This window comes from Malaya genurostris, chromosome 1 (assembly GCF_030247185.1).
Source record: "Malaya genurostris strain Urasoe2022 chromosome 1, Malgen_1.1, whole genome shotgun sequence".
NCBI lineage: Eukaryota > Metazoa > Arthropoda > Insecta > Diptera > Culicidae > Malaya > Malaya genurostris.
In genome coordinates, this window is record NC_080570.1 from 45,619,844 (window position 1) to 45,641,031 (window position 21,188).

Consider the following 21,188-nt stretch of genomic DNA (forward strand, 5'->3'; position numbering starts at 1 on the left):
CTGTGTGGCATGTAGCGCCATCTTGTTGAAACCACATGTCTACCAAGTTCAGTTCTTCCATTTTTGGCAACAAAAAGTTTGTTAGCATCGAACGATAGCGATCGCCATTCACTGTAACGTTGCGTCCAACAGCATCTTTGAAAAAATACGGTCCAATGATTCCACCAGCGTACAAACCACACCAAACAGTGCATTTTTCGGGATGCATGGTCAGTTCTTGAACGGCTTCTGGTTGCTCTTCACTCCAAATGCGACAATTTTGCTTATTTACGTAGCCATTCAACCAGAAATGAGCCTCATCGCTGAACAAAATTTGTCGATAAAAAAGCGGATTTTCCGAATGGACCACCTAAGACGCAGCCGCGGTCAACATTTAAATGAAATTATCTTCAAAAAGTAAATGTCATGTACCAATCTAACGTTTAAAATAAAGAACCGATGAGATTTTGCAAATTTTATGCGTTTTATTGTTTAAAAAAGTTCTCAAGCTCTTAAAAAATCACCCTTTATAATACTGTGGTATTCTTCAAAATAATTTTCTTCGATTCTTAAAAGAATAACCGAAATCGTTTTGTTTGACCGTCTACTGATAAAAACTATCAATTGGAAAACATTTCAGGTTGATTTAGAAAAAATTTTAAGCTTCTTCCCCATTTTCAGTGATGGTATACAATTTTTAACCCACTTTACCCTATACTTCCGGATCCGGAAGTCGGATCATCATGAAATTCTGGAATTACGTATGGGACCACAGGACCTCATTTGAACCTAAGTTTGTGAAAATCGGTCGCGCCATCTATGAGAAAAGTTAGAACATATATTTTATTTTTTTTTGCACATTTTACCCCATAACTCCCGAACCGGAAGTCGGATCTAAATAATATTCTGGAATTTTGTATGGGACCTCAAGACCTTTCATTTGAATCTAAGTTTGTGAAAATCGGTTCAGCCATCTCCGAGAAAAGTTAGTGCAAAAAAACGTTACATACACACATACTCACATACGCACACACACATACACACACAGACATTTTGCGTACTCGACGAACTGAGTCGAATGGTATATGACACTCGGCCCTCCGGGCCTCGGTTCAAAAGTCGGTTTTCACAGTGAGTGCATAACCTTTCTATATGAGAAAGGCAAAACGCGTGTTTTGACATGATTGGGACCACTGTGCACTGGTGAGAACATGCCAAGGTTTTAGGCAAATGATTACTAACTTGGGAATCGGGGATGATTTTCTACTTGCAAGGATAGAACCTTAGCGAGGTGTCAGCAGTTTGTCCAGAAAGTAGTGTCATTTCTCCCATAGTTAGAGAAGTCAATTTGAAGTTGTTATCGTGTACTTCTAGAGTTGAATTTTCTAGTTTTAAGAAACCTCGGTATGGAAACCAAGGCTCTTAAGAAAATGTATCTTAGATGGTAACGATGGTTGTAACGACTGAAAGATGAGTTTATATAAGTATTGACGGCTTTATCAGTCCCAAATCACTAGGCAAACGAATTAGATGGTAGCAAAGCAAAGATTTCATTCCGATATGACATGTGACAGCTTCAATTTCTGGTAATTCGATAAAATTCACTTTTTGATAACCAACAAGCCAAATTTATCTCGATCTTAGTGAAAATCGTCGAAGTTTAGAGAACTTCCAAAGTGATCAAACTCTTTACCTCGTTCGACAAATTAGCCATCGACGGATACGATCGCTGAAAGGAGAGGCCAATTTGCAGTTAACTTTTTCGAACACGTTTTCACTGTAGGCATAAAAGCAATCAAAATTCGAATGAAGACAATCAGAAATATTGAAAATTGCAGTCCAAAAATTTGAGGATTTTATAAATCCAACAGTTTTATAAAGTTTTACAGTGAAAATAAAGTGGCGACCATTGCTAGAGCAAAGTATAATTTTGAAATCATGTTGTTCGATTTGAAAAAAAAAACAAGCTAACAACTGCTGCTTAACCCGTTATTTTGTATCAATAAATTTATCGAACATATCACAAATTGAAAATAAGCTTTGTCAGCCAACAACAAACAAGTTGAATTTCCGCAAATGCAATTATCTGAACGAAGCACAACGGCACTGACGGCGCTCGTTCCGTGTCCCTCCCGGTCCGCACGGTTCAATTTTCTGACAACTGATCGCAACTGCCGCCATCATGCTTCACGGTAATCAAATTTAATAATTTACTTATCATCTGCTACCTCGTACTACATTGCCGGTGTGTGTGTGTGTGCATGTGCACTTCTGGATGCAGAATATTGTCGTTGAAACAAGAATGGTTGGCGGGCAGCCGGCAGCTACTACCGCGCTCTGCAATTTTCCTTATAACTGTATATGTAGTTGTTAGCTCTAGCGATAGTTTCGATATTAGGTTGTTAATAGACGTTACTATCGCGGAGCTATTTGTCATGCGATTCAGGTTAAGAAAATTAGAATAATAGAATATTCCGTTACGTACCTGTCCAGAGATATAATTTATCGTTATTTTTTTCTATGAGAATATCAACTTGTTATCGATGAATATACAAATTTTATTTTGAAAAATGTAGTTGGTGGGAGGTTTGCTTTCCATTTACGAATCACAGAGCACAGTCTAGATGCTAAGTCAGTTGAAAAAACAAAAGTTGAATAGAACGAATACGAGGTAACACTAATTATTTCATATATTGAGCATCTTAATGAAGTAAATATTTGCGACATTCAAAAAGCAATTTCAAATCTCGGTTTCGATTAGGTGTGAAACAAAAAAAAACAGTTTTCCTCCACCCGAAAGCGTTAGGAATGGATAGGGCCAGATCTGAATTTTGTCATATAATTTTCCGAGTAGTAACCATCGAAATTATAAATGTATCAAAGCCTTTTATTCAGCTTTTAGTGAGTATTAAAGATGAAACACTAAACATATGGTACCAGGCACGATATCGTAATTTTCCATCACGACATCGTTCGGCCACATGTTGCGGCACCGCTCAGAAAGTCTAGCATATTCGCCGTGTGTTTCAAGTGATACATAACGCTATTATTACAGTAGAAGAATTGAAAAATTAAGTAAGATTCCCTTGTCAGCTCTGCAGATGAGATCATTTTGGTCCGTAATTCAATTAACCCTTTCACGACCATAACATGTCCAGGACGAAATATGTCAGTAAAACACAATATTTTAGCTATTGTGGGTGTTAAATAGGAGAATATTTTTTCCTATGATTCTCAAAGAAAACAAATAGTTGGGTTTATTACACCGTAATTTTATTTATTTCTTAATTGCTTTAATTGTCAGCAAAGTTAAATATATTATTAGTTATGGTATTCTACAAGACGATTTTGTATACTTTTTTTTAATAACTATTTATTGAAATATGAGTTAAAATTAAATTATTAAGATTTACAATGGGTGTTCAGCCACAAAAGGTGGCTTTTCAGCCCTACGATTTTGTATACTTGTTTAGCACAAGTTGACGTTGCACATAACACATTTATTATGTGTTCTTTTTTCTATACGTCATTTTGCACAAACTTTTTTAGTGCAATGAAGATTGACAGTTCTTTTTTTTATTCGTTCAGAAACACATTTGTTGAATCGGAAAAAAGTTTTTTTAACATTCAGTAAAGAATTTTTATAAAAGGGAAATATGTTTCCCCATGAGCGTTAAGGGGTTAAATTGACAGAACTATCGGAAATAGTACTTGTTTCCGATGACAACAATTCACCATATACTATTTCATCGTTTTCCACTGTAAAGTCTCTAAATTTAGACAGAAAACGTTGGAAGCTGACGTTGAATCTCAATATATAACAAAAATAACGGAAAAAAAATATTTTCTATTAGAAAGAAGATGGATTTTTGATAGCAGAATTAATTGCTCGACACTTCGAAGAGATTCTTTCGTATATTGAAAAGAGTTTCGCGCACGAAGAGCGTGCACTGATAAAAAAAACTTGAACCAGGTGCGATGTCCAGAAAATATGACAAAGGGATATAGGAATGTATGTATAGGAATAGCGCTCCTCCTCGCATGAGCGAAGCCAAGCGTAAGCTTATTCGAAAGAAAATTCATGTCAACCGTAACAAGAACAGGTGACGTTTACCAGAAGTCTAGCCTCAGTACCGTTCTACAAGCTCGAAAAGTCGGTATAGTATAACCTAAAAAAACCACCTAAGCTGAACAAAGCAACATAAGAATCGCAATTGATCGAAAATCGCTTTTTTCGGATGAAGTAACTTTTTGGGTGTGAGTTCGAGCGAAGCGTGCCTAGTTGGGAAACAGTAACGGCTCTATTCACCGCAGTGTTAAGCATCCGACAAAAATCATTGTTTGGGGGTGCTGTTCACAGTCGAGGATACTACAATGTATATCAGAAAGGAAATATTTCTTTCTCGAAATAATAGTTCAGCAAACATCTCCTTGTCATACTAGAGTATTAAAAAATTCGAAAATTTGATTATTTTCATTTATTCAATTCCAGAATTCCGTTACAGAATATTGTTTTTGAATCAGGGTCCAGAATTCTGGTGAAATACTCAACTTCAGAATCCAGGGCTAGAATTCATGTCCAGAAATCAGATCCAAAATTCAAGTTCAGAATTCGGATCCAGAATTTAGGTCTAGAATACGAGGTAACACTAATGTTTTCATACATTGAATACCTTAATGAAGTAAATATTTGCGACATTCAAAAAGCAATTTCAATCCTCGGTTTCGATTAGGTATGTCACAAAAAAACCGTTTTCCACTACCCGAAAGCGTAAGGAATGGATAGGGCTTGATCGGAATGTTGTCATATAATTTTCCGAGTAGTCAAACCATCGAAATTTTAAATGTATTGAAGCCTTTTATTCAGTTTTTAATGAATACTGAAGGTGAAACACTAAATGTCTAAATGTATGGTACCGGACACAATATCGTAATTTTCCATCACGACATCGTTCGACCACATGTTCCGGCTTCGCTCATAAAATCTAGCATTTTCACCGTGTGATTCGAGTGATATATAACGCTATTCAGTTCTAGAAATTGGGCCCTAAATTGAAGTCTAGAATTCAAGTCCAGAAATCGGTTTAAAAGTCGAAATACAGAATTAAGTTCCAGAGTTCTGGACCCAAATTCTGGCCCCTTGAATAGTGTTCCTGGATTCTGCACGTGAATGTTGGACCCGGATTCAGGACACGCAGAATTCAGTTATAGAATCCAGGTTCTGAATACAGTTCCAGGTCCAGAATTCAATTACAGAAGCCAGGTCCTGAATTTGGGTCCAAATTTCGGGTCCCAAATTCAGTTCCAGAAAACAGGTTCAGAATCCAGGTTCAGAATTCAAGTTCAAAATTCAGGTCCAGAATTCAATTCCAGATCCGGCTTTTGGTCCTGAGTTCTGGAACAGAATTCTTGCTCCGGATCCTGGACCTGAATTTAGGACCTTCCAGATAGCAGGTCCAAAATTCAAGTCCCAAGTCCGAGTCCTGAATTCGGGTCCAAAATTCAGGCCCAGAACAAAGGTTTAGAATTCATGTTCGAAATTCCGTTTTAAAATCCAGACCGGAAATTCAGTTCCAGTATCCAGAATAGTGGTTCTGAATTCAGTTCAAAAAGGCAGGTCCAGAATTAAGTTTCAGTATTCAGGTCCAGTTTCAGTACTCACTTCCAGACATCAGGTCCTAAATTCAAATCCAGAATTCAGGTCCATTAGAACTTAGATCCAGAAATCAGATCCTATATTCAGGTCTAGAATTGGAATAAAGAATCCAGGTCCAAAAACCGGGTTCAGAATGCAGGTCCAGAATTCAGTTCCAGAAATCAAGTCCTGAACTCGAGTCCTGAATACAAATCCAGGATTCGGGTCCAGAACCCTGAACCGAAATTCAGATTTAGAATTCAGTTCCAGAATGCCAGAAGCAAAATTCAGTTCCTCAATGCAGTTCCAGGATCCGAGTCAAGAATTCTGGAATAGAATTCAGGTCCAGAACTCAGTTCTAGGCATCAGGTTCTAAATTCAAGCCATAAATTGAATGCACGTTTCAGAATACAGTTCCAAAACACAGTTCCAGAATACAGTTTCAGAACACAGTTCCTGGAACCGATTCCAGAACCTGGGTCGAGAATTCAGGATTAGAATTCAGGTTCAAAATTTTGTTCCAAAATCCAGGTCTAGAATTCAGTTCTAGAAATTAGTTCTTGAATTTAAGTCCAGTATTCAGATCCAGAATTTGGGGGTTCAGAATTCAGTTCCAGAATCCCGGTCGAGTTCCAGAATCCAAATTCAGTTCCACGTCTGAAATTCGGTTCCACGATCCGGGTCCACAATTCGGTCCAGAATCTAGGCTCAGAATTCAGATCCAGACCTGACTTCTGAACATGAATTCTGGACCTTCCAGAAATCAGGTCCTAAATTCAAGTCCCGAATTCGGGTCCAAAATCCACGCGCAGAAATCAGTTTCAGAATCCAAGTTCTGAATTCAGTTCCTGAAGACAGGTCCTAAATTCAAGTCAAGATTTCGGGTCCAAAATTCAGTTCAAGGATCCAGGTCCAGAATTCAATTCCAGAAGCCAGGTTCAGAAACCAGGTCCAGGTTCCAAAAACTAGGTTCTAAATTGATGTCCAATATTCGGGAGTCAAGAATTCGGGTCCAGAATTCAATTCCAGAATCCAGGCCCAGAATTCAGTTCCGGAATGCAGTTCCAAGATTTGAGTTAAGAATCCGGGTCCAGAATTCAAATTTCAAATTCAGGTCCAAAATTCAGATCGAGAATTCAGTTCCAGAAATTAGGTTCTAAATTGATGTCCAATATTCGGGAGTCAATAATTCGGGTCCAGAATTCAATTCCAGAATCCAGGCCCAGAATTCAGTTCCGGAATGCAGTTCCAAGATTTATGTCAAGAATCCGGGTCCAGAATTCAAATTTCAAATTCAGGTCCAAAATTCAGGTCCAGAATTCAGTTCCAGAAATTAGGTCCTAAATTTATGTCCAGAATTCAATTCCAATATTCAGGTCCACAATTTTGTTCCAGAAGTCAGGTTCAGAATCCAGGTCCAGATTTTAATTACAGTGCAGTTTAAAGATCCAGGTCCAGAATCCGAATCCAGAAATCAGGTGCAAAATCCAGTTCCAGAGTGTAGGTTTATCATTCAATTCACGAAATCAGGTCCAAAATTCAATTCCAGAATCCAGGTCAGAATTCAGTTCCAGAATCCCGGTCGAGTTCCAGAATCCAAGTTCAGTTCCACGTCCGAAATTCATTACCACGATTCGGGTCCACAATTCGGTCCAGAAACTAAGCTCAGAATTCAGATCCAGACCCGACTTCTGAATATGAATTCTGGATTTTCCAGAAATCAGGTCCTAAATTCAAGTCCAGAATCCTGGTCCAAAATCCACGCGCAGAAATCAGTTTCAGAATCCAAGTTCTGAGTTCAGTTCCTGAAGACAGATCACAAATTTTAGTCAAGATTTCGGGTCCAAAATTCAGTTCAAGGATCCAGGTCCAGAATTCAGTTCCAGAAGCCAGGTTCAGAAACCAGGTCCAGAATTCAGGTTCAAAACTCAGATCTAGAATTCAGTTCCAGAAATTAGGTTCTAAATTTATGTCAAAAATTTAGGTCCAATATTCGGGAGTCAAAGATTCGGGTCCAGAATTCAATTCCAGAATCCAGGCCCAGAATTCAGTTACGGAATGCAGTTCCAAGATTTGTGTCAAGAATCCGGGTCCAGAATTCAAATTTCAAATTCAGGTCCAAAATTGAGGTCTAGAATTCAGTTCCAGAAATTAGGTCCTAAATTTATGTCCAGAATTCAATTCCAATATCCAGGTCCAGAATTTTGTTCCAGAAGCCAGGTTCAGAATCCAGGTCCAGATTTTAATTACAGTGCAGGTTTATAATTCAACTCACGAAATCGGATCCAAAATTCCAGTATTCGGGTCCAGAATCCGGGTGCAGAATCTGGGTGCAGAATTCAGGTCAAGAATTTAGGTTTAGAATTCTGTTTCAGAAATCGGATCCTAAATTCAAGTCCAAAATTCACGTTCCTGTATAAAAATAAGAAATGACTGAAAATAATTTCAGCTGTAATATTTTCACTTTTCAATAGATGCTAATCAAATTAGCATCAAATGTGGATTTGAATCTTAAGTATAAACTAAAATTATTTTAAACAGGTCGTCAAAAGGTGAATTAGCTAAGTGCTCACAAGTTCCTATATCATGCCTTCCCGTGTGTCTATGACGAAATTTGGACGGTGTCGACTGGGTGCTATCACCTTCTGCGTTAATATCAGAATGAGAAGGTGTGAATTGGTTTGTATGTGATAACTTTTTGGGAATACGACATTTGTTTTAATTTATCCAGACATTTTATCAACCTGTTTGTATAGAAACCGTCTGCAAGAATATTCCTTGCATTATTCATGGATAAGCTAATCCTCATAACCTGTTTTATTAAACAAACTGCAGATTTAAGACAGGATATTGGGGACAAATTTATTTCAATTCTAGAACAACAGTGGAGGAAACTTTATTATACAATCAAAATGATGGACAGAAGCGACGTAACATGCAGAACAAGGTAACTGAAAAGGATCAATTGGATACAAGGTAGAATAATGAACTCTGCAGAGAGGCATTTTCGGTAAATGACGCAAATAAAAATTATATACACAATATTAATACACATTTCGCTAAATTTAGTAGGGTTGACCGAACAGAGCATCTGAAGGAAACAACTTGGACAAGGACAGTGGAGTCGCTAACTTCTTGTTACTATCATCTCGTAGAATTTGGGCGGGCTCTCCTTCACACCTATTCGGGATGGCCTGTCACCACAACGGCTTGCCTCCTATCCCTTTAGTGAGCGCAAACGATTGCTTGTTGACCACATCTCGTTTTGATCCTTTATACAGTGACATGCTGATCAGGGTTAGATGGTAGTGCTTGAGCAAAGTGTGGAGGAAAGACGATCCCGTCCTATGGGCGGTAGTCCTTCAAGAGACTTTTTTTAGGTTGTTTGAATTTACTATGGATAGTTTTTTTTCTTAATTTTGGGTGCACGGTTCTGTGGCGATGCTTCGAATGGTAGAATGAAAAAAAAAGTCTTTTGTTATCTTTGGAATGTCTTTGCACAAGTTCGAAACCTCGAAGAAAAACGTTTCGTATCAATGTGAGATAAGTTCCGGAATGTTTGCGCTCAGAATCTGTCGCAAGAGCCAGTCGAAAGTAAAGGTCAAGTTGCGCAGAAAAATGTCGGCATGCGGCATCGTTATTTCAATGGTATTTTGCTGTTGATCCTCCGAACTACTCGAACACAGCGCACGTCGAAGCCACCTTCTGTAATACTAGCCGGAAGCCGAAGAATACGAGCCGGACAAAAATAGAGTGACGCCTCATATCGAACAAAATTACGCCTCATTCGACGACCATTGCCCTCGAACAACATTCTCACATTAAACACACCCTACCGAGTCGATTTAAGCTCTAGCGGCAGATTAGTAGCCGGTTAAATGTACAATCAAATAGCTGCTATTAATGTGTGCGGTCAGTCAGAGAGTGCGAGCCCCAACAGCTGTAATTTTCGTTTGTTTAACAATAATGATTACCGGTGTCATGTTGTCGTAATGTACAGTTGCATCGCGCCCTCCCCCCGCAACCTCCTGTCCGCTTGGGTACGCAATCATTCGGACCGACTGCTGCAGCTCGTTACTCGTGTTACTAACAATGCCAAAAACCTTCCGAAGTCACATTAGATAGGATAGGATGGGAGAGGATAGAACGGATACAAACACTCTGCACTCGGTGAACGGTGAACTAAAATGACAAGCATGTGCATTGACATGATGACACACCATGCAATTATGTAACAGCCAGCCTGTTCCGCTATTTTTCCGGAAGTGCGAGAAAAACGTGTCGACCCGAATTCAACCAGCCAACCGATCTAGAACAGTGTGAGATACAATTTTTATCACATTCTAATTGACTTGTTGGGATTTCGATTGGGCTTCAATATGTCACAGCATTGTTTCGTTTTAGGTGTTTTATGTTGAAACAGTGTGTGCAATTTTATTTGACTTACTAGAACTTGTCCAATGAATGGGTGGTTCTGAATCTTAGCGAAAGCCTATACGGTCTGAGTTCTGCTTGGATCAAACGATTCTTTTTTTTTTTTGGTATCCTTGATTTATTTGGTATCCTTGATTTATACATCTGCTTCCGGCTAGTTTCCAGCTCGTTGAACTCAGGGAGCGATTACCAGCAGATGAAACAAAGTGCAGATGTGACATAGGGTTCTTTTCCAGAAAACTTTCTGAATTGGCACGTATTTCCTTGCGTGCGACTAGCCAGAGCCGGGTGTGCTTCCATCACTAATGTGTAATCGATCCAAAAGAACGAAAGGTAATTTATCGTTCTCAGGAGTATACGTAGGTGGTTGAAAAAGTTATTAACGACAGACGTAGTACATTCATTTATTAATCCATTACTATAAGTACTTGTTATACTTTAGTTACGATTGGATTTTATATTTATACTAGCTGAATTACCCGGCGTTGCACAGTGGTTCAAAAGCGCTATCTCACGCTCTTAATCGATAACTCATAGGATCGTGGTTTTTGAGGTACAGTATCTTCAGCAAAATTGCTCAGAATGATAGACGCCATCTTTTGGCAAATTTTATTTATGTGAAAAATTTTAGTTTAGCTCAGAGCCAACATAGGGGCTAAGTTACTCCGACAAAGTTGTCAAAAGCAAAGTCTTGGCATTACATTCCTTTTGTAGAATTTGGCCTTTCTGTTTCGACAGACTTCGCAGCCGATTCTTAGTGTACAGAATCATTGCATGGCTAGTACTATGGCTTCTACTGACACTAAGAATCCTTCCAGATCGGGGCTCGAACATACGACAACTGGCTTGTAAGATCAGCGTCCTATGCATTGAACCGCCAACCTGGGACAAAGTTGTACAGAAAGTTACTTTAAACAAGTTTGCTGAAGGTACTATTCCCGTAACTTGATTGTAATTCATGCTATAATGTATTTTCTGAAAAGGTTGTCTAAAAACCAGTTTTTGTAAGAAAACACATATATTTTCAATTTATATGAGTTTTTCATGTTATACAATGTTTTTCATCTTTAAAAACTGCACAACTTTCTCAAACATACTATGCTGCTATCATTTCAGTTCAATGAAATAGAACGATTTTTCATGTTTTTTAAATAAAATTCTAACTTGTCTATTATCAAACGGCGCAGGAAGGTGCAGATTGGACTGCTTACATATTAAACTACTTCAAAAGAGCAAAAGAGCTAGCTTCATACCGTGGTTGAATTACTCGTCTGCGATCGTCTGCAGGCGAGTTATATTCTTTTCAAATACCCTTGTCCTTGACATTTGCAATTATAAGGTTCATTGTATATCAGATCAGATTTCAGTATATATTCGTTACCATGGACTCTCACAATAAAAGGTTTTTATGGACATCGAAGTCTACAAATAGAAAAGTATAGTAGAAATTACAGACGGTTTTTGAAAGTAACTGTCCGACGTTTTTTGAAAGTGAGATAAGAAGCCACCACTTTGAAAAAAAAGGCAATCATCATGTCGAGTTACGTTATGTCATTTTTTAGTAAGTTTTTTTTTCTATAGAAAAGCTCTGCGGATAGATATCCTCTATTCATCAATTAAAGTGGAGATCGATAAACGCTTGCTATATTGTACTGTTCTCAATGATTAAGAAGTTTCTTTTATACAGATGTCGGGAGTATTATACACGCGAGCAATCCAGATCACTTACGAATCGGGATCCCATGAATTGGTAATTAGTTTCATTGGATCCTTTGGTTACAAATATTCGTGAATGGTCAAAACAGTCCAAGAAGAATTTGTCGAACGATGCTAAGCTAAGAGTCTTTTAGCTGGTTAAGAACATTATCAGCTATCATAAAATAAATACAAATAATTAAAAAATGAGTTTTGATATTACTTTTCTCTACCAGAAGATGACATAACTTAATTCGATTTGATGATGGCTTTTTAAAAGTCTTGACAAAACAGTTACTAAACTATTCAATTTATAGACTTCAATGTGCAAAAAAAAATTTTCTGGCAAGTACCATAGTACTGAATATATACTGAAATCTGATCTAAAATACAATGAACCTACTAATTGCAAATGTCAAGGACAAGGATATTTGAAATGAACATATCTCGCCTGCAGACGATCGCAGACGAGTAACTCAACCACGGTTCCTTGCACCTTCCTGCGCCTTCTGATAATAGACAAGTTAGAATTTCATAAAAAAAACATGAAACATTGCTCTATTTCATTAAACTGAAATGATAGCAGCATAGTATGTTTGAGAAAGTTGTGTAGTTTTTAAAGATGAAAAACATTGTATAACATGAAAAACTCATATAAATTGAAAATATATGTGTTTTCTTACAAAAACTGGTTTTTGGACACCCTATTCAGAAAATACATTATAGCATGAATTACAATCAAGTTACGGAAATAGTACCTTCAGCAAACTTATTTAAAATAACTTTCTGCACAACTTTGTCCCCGGTTGGCGGTTCAATGCATAGGACGCTGATCTTACAAGCCAGTTGTCGTATGTTCGAGCCCCGACCTGGAAGGATTCTTAGTGTCAGTAGAATCCATAGTACTAGCCATGCAATGATTCTGTACACTAAGAATCGGCTGCGAAGTCTGTCGAAACAGAAAGGCCAAATTTTACAAAAGGAATGTAATGCCAAGACTTTGCTTTTGACAACTTTGTCGAAGTAACTTAGCCCCTATGTTGGCTCTGAGCTAAACTAAAATTTTTATCTCACTTTTAGGGGAATTAATCACATTAATAAAATTTGCCAAAAGATGGCGTCTATCATTCTGAGCAACTTTTTTGAAGATACTGTACCTCGAAAACCACGTTTTAATGAGTTATCAATTAAGAGCGTGAAATTGCGCTTTTGAACCACTGTGCGTTGCTCGGGAATGTTTCGTTCATGTTCAGATTGCGAATGAACAGTGTCCCATCTCAGATGTCACAATAATCATTATTTTCACGGTATTGTCGTCAAATTGGGTCAGTTTTATATTTGAAACTTTTTGTTAGAAACATTTAAAACACCTTTCTCTCTATAAATACCTTCTTAGTACCAATGTTTGATTCAATGAAAATGTTTTAGAATCAATAATCTCTGGCAATTGATTCAAGCTCAGTATAGTCGATTCAGTTTAATTCAAGTGTCAACATATTTTTTATTTGAATCTATCCAGCAACATATTTTATTCAAATACATTTAACATTAACATTAACATTTTTAACAAACATTAGAATCAAATAATTTTTTTATTTGTTTCAATAAAATTTTTAAATTTGCCACACTAAATTTGATTCAAAAAAGTTTTATTTGATTCAAATTTTTATTCAAAAATAGTTTTATTTGATTCAAACAATTGTTTGAAGTTGACTTAAAGACTCAATATATTAGAATCTAATGTGTTCTATTTTTCTGCGTGTACGTTTATGAGAATCGTTCAAGCCGTTTTTGAGTGATTTCTGGTTCGGAATACACGATCACTATTCCGTTACTTCCGGAACCGGAAACGATGATCCGGTAGACCCTAAATCAATGTAATCGGTCATCAACTAACCAGACCTGCCTAGTTGAAGAAATATACGGCTAGTTCAAGGTATTTTGCTCGATTTTTCAGAGTCATGTACAGAGAAATAAACACTCTTGGAATTGGAATTTATATACTTATCAGTCAGTAATTCCGGAACCATCTCCGGACTACAGTCGATAGAGTTCTATAGGATTGTGAGACCTAAGCTTGTGAAAATTGGTCCATCTGTCTCTGAGAAAATCGAGTGCAGTTAACGTTTCGTCTTCGACTCGTCAGTGCATGACAGTTTATGTTGAACTGCTAGTTAGCAAAGCAGCAGTTCAACATAAACCGCTAAACAGATGTATATATATATTTTTTTTTTTAATATAATAACTATTTATTGGAATATGAGTTAAAATTAAATTATTAAGATTTAAATTGGGTGTTCAGCCACAAGTGGTGACTTTTCAGCCCTGTTATATATATATGATTTGGTTATTACCATGAAGACATCATTTGCTTCCGCAATTCTGAGATTTTTGTGTAGGGAAAATTCTAAACCTACTTGTATTGTGTAATGGGGAAAAGGAACTTATATACTAACTTACTAACTAATACAGAGAGCGAATCGATTCAATTGAAGATTGCATCGATTTTTGTCGGAATTTGCTTATAATATTATGTGACATTACATCTAATGGTTCTATATTTGTGAGTCTGTGTAACTCATTTGTACTAAACCAGGGAGGACGCTTCAGAATCATTTTCAGAATTTTAAGCGTTTTCTTCCTGGTGGAACAACAGCTTGACCAAATTGGTACCGCATAAAGCATGGCTGGTCTGAAAATTTGTTTATAAATTAACAATTTGTTTTTTAGACAGAGCTTAGAATTTCTGTTTATAAGAGGATATAAACATTTAATATATTTATTACACTTTGCCTGGATTCCTTCAATGTGATCCTTGAAAGTGAGTTTTTTGTCATACGTTAAACCTAAGTATTTAGCTTGATCAGACCATGTCAATTCCAAGCCATTCAATTTGAGAATGTGATTATTGTTTGGTTTTAGAAAAGAAGCTCTTGGCTTGTGAGGAAAGATAATTAATTGCGTTTTTGCTGCATTTGGTTTAATTTTCCATTTTGACAGATAATCACTGAAAATATTTAAACTTCTTTGTAGGCGACTGCAGATCACTCTTAGATTTCTACCTGTGGCTAACAGACTTGTGTCGTCACAGAATAGCGATTTCTGACAACCAACGGGTAGATTTGGAAGATCAGAAGTGAAAATATTATACAAGATTGGAGCTACACTCGAACCCTGCGGAACACCGGCTCGTACGGGTAGCAATTCAGATTTACAATTCTGATAGCTAACCTGAAGAGTACGATCAGTTAAATAATTTTGAATCATTTTTATCAAATAAATAGGAAACTGGAAATCAGACATTTTTGCTATTAAACCTTTGTGCCAAACACTGTCGAATGCTTTTTCTATGTCTAGAAAAGCAACTCCAGTGGATAACCCAGAAGATTTATTTGATTTTATCATGTTCGTTACTCTGACAAGTTGATGAGTAGTTGAATGTTCATGACGAAATCCAAACTGCTCTGGTAAAAAAATTGAATTCTCATTTATATGAGTCATCATTCTTAACAAGATAATTTTTTCAAAAAGTTTACTGATAGAAGAAAGTAAACTAATTGGGCGATAACTTGATGTTTCTGCTGGGTTTTTATCAGGTTTTAGGATAGGAATTACTTTAGCGTTTTTCCATCTTTTTGGGAAGTAAGCTAATGAAAAACACTTGTTGAAAATTTTAACCAGGAGTCTCAAGGCAACATCGGGAAGATTTTTAATAAGAATATTAAAAATTCCATCATTACCAGGAGCCTTCATGTTTTTGAGTTTCCTAATAATTGATTTAATTTCATCAAAATTCGTCTCAATAATGTCATCGTGTGATAACACTTGGGTTGAAATATGATCATACTTCAGTGAGACTTCATTTTCAATAGGACTCACAACGTTTAAATTAAAATTGTGGACACTCTCGAACTGCTGAGCAAGTTTTTGAGCTTTTTCACCATTTGTAAGAAGTATTTGATTTCCTTCCTTGAGAGCAGGAATTGGTTTCTGAGGTTTCTTAAGAACCTTAGAAAGTTTCCAGAAAGGTTTAGAATATGGTTTAATTTGTTCAACTTCTTTAGCGAAATTTTCATTTCGCAAAAGAGTAAATCTATGTTTAATTTCTTTTTGTAAATCCTTAACTATGTTTTTCATAGCAGGATCACGAGAACGTTGATATTGTCGTCGACGAACATTCTTCAACCGAATGAGCAGTTGAAGATTGTCATCGATGATAGGAGAATTTAATTTAGTTTGAGCTTTGGGAACTGAAAGATTTCTAGCTTCGATAATATAATGATTCAAATTATCAATTGCTGTGTCGATGTCCGCAGAATTTTCTAAAATAGTTTCATGATCCACATGATTTTCAATGTGAGATCTGTAATCCAACCAATTAGCTCTATGATAGTTGAAAATAGAACTAATTGGATTAATTATAGCTTCGTTGGAAAGTCTGAATGTTACAGGAAGATGATCTGAGTCAAAATCAGCATGAGTAATCGGTTCACTACAAATGTGACTTTGATCTGTTAGAACCAGATCAATTGTAGACGGGTTTTTCACGGAAGAGAAACAAGTAGGATTACTGGGATGAAGAACTGTAAAGTAACCAGCTGAGAGTTGATTATGAAGTATTTTACCATTACTGTTATTTTGCCTACAATTCCACTGGACATGCTTAGCATTTAAGTCCCCTATTACGAAAAATTTCGATCGATATCTTGTAAGTTTTTGCAAATCGCCTTTAAAGAAATTTAATTGTTCGCCGGTGCATTGGAATGGCAAATATGCTCCAGCGATGAAATAAATTCCATGAATGGTTTCAACTTCGATTCCCAAGCTTTCAATAACTTTAGTATTGAAAGAAGGTAAAATTCGATGTTTAATTTGCCGTTGGACAAAAATGGCAACTCCACCACCAATTCCAGTAAACCTGTCAAATCGATGAACCACATAATGTGGATTACTTTTCAATTTTACATTTGGTTTAAGAAAAGTTTCTGTCACAATGGCAATATGAATTTTGTGAACTTTGAGAAAATTATAAAATTCATCTTCACTCGATTTCAAAGATCGAGCATTCCAATTTAAAATATTCAAATAATTATTTAACATCACTGTTAAATTTTAAATTCATTATAATATTATTTGCAAATTTCCATCCGATTTGAAATGCTTCAAAAAGTGATGAAGTCGAATTCATTTGGATGATCATTTGAAAAAGTTGATCTTGTAGGTAGATCATTTTATTTTCAGTTATATCGCCTAAATCGACTTCATTTAAAGAAGCGAATGGCATTGAAGGAATATTTGTAGGTAGACTGCCATTAGAAGAAGATGATTTGGCCGGTCTACCTATTAATAAATTGTTTTCGTTAGAAGAAGAACTGCAAGGCGGTCCTGTGTTTTGATTATTTACATTAGAAGAAATAGGAGATAGATTTCTACCTAATATACCAGCATAACTGACATTAGAAGAAGATGATGACGAGGTCGATCTACCTGTCAATAAATTGTTTTCGTTAGAAGACGAATTGGCAGGTGCCTTAGAAGAATTTTCAGGTATATTCTGTAAATTTAAGGTCGTTGATTTGACTTGTTGTCTAAGCGAACGAGCGTTTAAAATTTTTTCCCTGACAGGACATTTCAAATAATTGGATTTATGATTTCCATTGCAATTTGAACATGAAAATTTATCAGTGGTTTCATTCATTGGACAAACGTCTTTCGAATGCGATTTACCACAATTCAAACACCGTATATCCATATGACAATTTTTGGTTCCATGACCGAAGCCTTGGCAACGGCGACATTGCGTTAAGTTAGCAATACGATTATGCCGTTTATAATGTTCCCAATGAATTTTAATGTGGGAAATGAAACGTACTTTTTCTAAAGTTTTCAAATTGTTTACATCACTTCGATTGAAGTGTATTAGGTAAAGTTCATGGGAAATTCCAGAGCGTGGTTTAGAAGTACCATTCGCTCTTTTTTTCATAAGTATTACTTGGGAAGGGGCAAAACCAAGCAATTCTTTTAGTTCATTTTTAATTTCATCAATACTTTGATCATTTGATAATCCTTTCAAGACAGCCTTGAAGGGTCTGTCTGATTTTATATCATATGAATAAAATTTATGAAGTTTTTCGGACAAATATCGAATAAGACGTTCGTAATCTTCCAATCCATCCACCAAGACTCGACATTCTCCTCTTCGTCCGATTTGAAATGAGACTTTTACTTCCGGGAGAAAAGTAGAAAGCTCAGTACGGAATGCTTTGAAGTCGGAAATCATCACCGTCACTGGTGGCATAGATTGATGTTTCTTCCCAGAACGACAAGCGTCCATTTTGGGAATTTTTGAAGAATTTTCTTCTATGTCGCTACAATCGGATTCAGGAAGAATCTCGTAAATATTGTTAGACGGCATAGGATCAACGGAAGGGAAATCCGTCCGTTGTCTTTTATTTTTACATTCAGATTCTATAAGATCGTGAATGTTATTAGAAAAATGTTGAATAACGGATTGTGATTTATTCCGTATTGAATTATTTTTAGCCTTAGGCTTGTTGCCTTTCCGGTTGGACGCAGGCATTTTTGAAATTAATGAAATTTTAAATTAAATTAACTAGGCTAAATTAGTCTTCGATTAGACTCCTAGCTAGCCTTAAAAAAGGCTGATTAATTTCTTAGTCACTCTAATATCACTCTTTGTACCACTTAGTCACTCTAATATCACTCTTTGTATCACTTAGTCACTTAGTTAGTGATTCAGGTAGCCTTGAAAAAGACTGAAGCCTTGAATCAATGAAACTCTAGGTAGCCAGAAAAAAATTCCAGGAGCCAAGAGCTATACGCGTGCGGTGCGAACGACTGTTCAACACCGACGCTAAACAGATGTAAATTTTCTGCTATTCGCAGAGTATTTTTCGGAAGTGCATTGTCCTTACTGAGGTGACGAACGAAAAAGTTTTTTTCCTACTTGTACTGGCCTGTTCAGGTTTGATTTTTCGGGGGTTAGCCTTATTTTAGTGTTAGGACACAGAGCCGATTTCAATAGTTTCATTACACTTTCGTCTTCGAGACTCATCAGTGGATAACGGTTCAACATAAACTGTGAAGGTGCAGTCATCGATTTGAACTTTTCTTTTCATAGTATTGAATTTTCCTTTTCGTTTCGTCCTCGATTCGTCAGTGCAAAGCAGTTTCAATTGAACAGCTAGGTAGACGTAAAGTATAACCCGATTCGAGTGTCGTTATAATGTCTTTCTTGATGTCACAAAAGAAATAGGCTAGCTAGTGACATGTTCAGTTGTTTAGTGAAATTCTCCTAAAGGCTCGTTTAAAACGCTCCAGAGTTTGGTTTGACCAGGGGTGGATTTTGTCGTTACTTCTCAGGAATATACTGATCATAATTGAAAATGGTTTGCATCCAGAAATTCTATTAATTGTTTTCATATAATCATTTCTGTAAGTTAACTGAAAATTGAACAACCTACCGGCTGTTCAAAGTCTGAACACTCATGGTAGCTCTGTGTTAAGGCGAAAACATTTATTTAAAGAGCAGATAGTAACAATTTGACTATATATTTGTTCTACATGAATATGCGAGGGCATACGAGACTTATGACGTTTTAATTTGAGAAACCTGAAACTATTCCATGGTAGTTTCTTAAAACCAGCCATTTTCACGAAACTGAGTTGAATCCGCGCCTAGCAACGGTGGTGGAAGCGAACCCAATAAAAGAATCAAATTTGAAACTGGTTCAAATTTGAGTTCATTGTTTTAAAAATTATATTTAACACTGACTTTAAACAGATGATTTGACAGTAGCTAGATTGGAAACTGGGTTAGGTTCGACATCAAGTGGAAACGACATTAGACAGCTTTAAGCAAAAAAAATGCGAATTTCATCTGATGACTGTATTTACCGCCTGAGACTTGGAAAAATATCATATCTTTACAAAAAACTAACCTTCTACAACAAGCTTAGCACTGCGGTAGTTGTTTTACTTTCGCTATGAATCCTCACTGTACACCAACGCCAACAAAGTCGGTAAGTATTTGCAACTCCTGTACCAGGACTGACGATTATTTCTTCGAATCTATTCGATTACTGAATGCATAAACCTCACATGACCTCAAGCGCCAGTAGTCACCAGCGAATTTCAGTGCACTCTTCAAATTCTATTTTCTTACAAGTAGTTTAAAACATTCCAAACATTCGAATGACTCGCCACCCAAGCGTAATATTACATGTAATGAGCAAACACTGTTTTAATAACACAGATCACGGCCATTTAGCGGAACGAACACCGTGAACACTTTTTCTTCACAGATGTTTCAGGAAAAACTAATTCCGTTTCAATATTGCTTATCCCGATGACAGAACCGCTCAGGGACTTTTCCTGAACTGCAGCCAATAAAGCAGCACCGTCGTACACTCTTAGTATTTTCACTTCACGAGAAGCATGTAGCACCTGTTTCGCATGAACACACACACACACACACACACACTCACACGCACGGTCGTACGTGTGGTCTCTAAGTCGCCCCGCTATGCAGCAAAGGGTCGGGAAAACATCAGAACTATTTTTGCATCCACCAGCAAACAACGACCGCATCAATTCAAACTGCACTACTGGCACTACTACTTTTGCTTTTTGCAATCAATATTTCTCCTTCAAAAAGCAGCTTCCACTTGTATGATCTCAGCATCCACTAAAACCTTCTTAATGCACAAGTTTTTACGAAATCGTAGAATACATTAGCCATTTCGCATAAAACAAACTGATCATTTCAACCGCGACCACGTTCCGCACTTCAACTGCACTCCACTTGTAAACTCAACCTGTTTTTTTTTTCTTTCTACAACCTCCGACAAAGCGCAGCTCTTGATAGCGCGATAGTGCCAAATTTGACAGGAAGAACACCGACAGTGGAGGCGACCCCCGACGCCAGTCAACACTTCCACTGGATTGATAATTTTACGCACGGTTACGTGAAAAATCACCTTTGTCTAGCGGCGAGAGCAAATTCTAACTGAACCGAGATGATGAAAAGCGAGGAAAACTCGATGCATTCGAGTCGCGGAACCGGACGGGCAGTGTCGGCACTGGGCTTGGATACCTGCCATTCAGCAAGCAGTGCCATAACAGCATCAGAACTCTTTCGTTTGCTCAGCGGACTGGCAGCAACAGTGCCACAGAGCGAGAGAGAGTGAGAGGGACACTCAAATTCACACTCGCACTCGCGCATTAGACCGACGGATTGTTCCCGCGTAAACCAGGGGAAGGTGAAATTCTCAGAGCGAGAAATCATAATTTTACGAACACAGAATATGGCGAATTCAACACGAACTGCAGTATATGTACTGTTTCGGAGCGGTCTGTCATGGCTTGCTAGAGACCTGCCTTACTTTACTATAAGAAGATGAGATATATGAGTATCAATCAGTAC

At 37.1% G+C, this 21,188-nt stretch overlaps 1 protein-coding gene across 2 annotated transcripts in view; it reads right to left on the reverse strand.

The window, feature by feature from the left end:
- LOC131438456 (5-hydroxytryptamine receptor 1-like) overlaps positions 1-20,855 on the reverse strand; it is a 212,820-nt gene extending 191,965 nt beyond the window's left edge. For both annotated transcript variants that reach the window (XM_058608511.1, XM_058608519.1), the window contains exon 1: positions 19,705-20,855. The gene's annotated coding sequence lies outside the window, so the exon portion shown is untranslated. The remainder of the gene's footprint in view (positions 1-19,704) is intronic.
- Positions 20,856-21,188: the final 333 nt, after the last annotated feature.